Here is a 1,074-nt window from a genome sequence, read left to right on the forward strand (position 1 = left end):
AGTTATGACGACACACCCACTTTCTGAATACAACATGAAGAGACAACATTTAACAGCCAAGGAGAAGTCATTTAATCAGAAACAAATGAATAGAAGAGCTGGATGGAGGATATGAAAATGAAGAAGCCAGGGGCCAACACCATCAGTGACGTCAGGTCGGAATGCGGAGAACTTTATTTAGCAGGTGAATCTCCTGTTAAAATGTTGGTTGCTGTAGTTTTATTGAAAATGTCTTGAATGCTGAAAATGAGATCAAAAATGTTTTTCCCTTGTTAATTCAACCTAAAGTGTTGTTTGCACTTTATTCAGATAAGATGTGAATGCATTGGCCATTAATTGTTGCTTACTTGCTTGTTTGTGTCCATAATTCATTTATACCTAATTCCCTTACAAGAAATAACAGGAATTTATAGGAAACTTCACTTGTAGTGTCCAGTATTTATTTCAGTCACACTTTTGTGCTAAAAAGTTACTGAATTGATTTTAACTCACGGAACCGTTTCAGATCGTATTGTTCTAAAAAATTAGATTGTCCCTGAATTGTATTGGCACTACAAATATCAAATCGAATCGTTGCTAAAACAAATACATATACATCCCTCCATCAATCCATTTTATATATATATACAAACTTATATATATATATATATATATATATATATATATATATATATATATATATATATATATATATATATATATATATATATATATATATATATAAGGCTCCAGCACCCCCCGCGACCCCGAAGGGAACAAGCGGTAGAAAATGGATGGATGGATATATATATAAACACTACCGTTCAAAAGTTTGGGGTCACATTGAAATGTCCTTATTTTTCAATGAAGATAACTTTAAACTAGTCTTAACTTTAAAGAAATACACTCTATACATTGCTAATGTGGCAAATGACTATTCTAGCTGCAAATGACTGGTTTTTGGTGCAATATCTACATAGGTGTATAGAGGCCCATTTCCAGCAACTATCACTCCAGTGTTCTAATGGTACAATGTGTTTGCTCATTGGCTCAGAAGGCTAATTGATGATTAGAAAACCCTTATGCAATCATGTT

The sequence above is a fragment of the Entelurus aequoreus genome, linkage group LG05, assembly GCF_033978785.1.
Source record: "Entelurus aequoreus isolate RoL-2023_Sb linkage group LG05, RoL_Eaeq_v1.1, whole genome shotgun sequence".
Taxonomy (NCBI): domain Eukaryota; kingdom Metazoa; phylum Chordata; class Actinopteri; order Syngnathiformes; family Syngnathidae; genus Entelurus; species Entelurus aequoreus.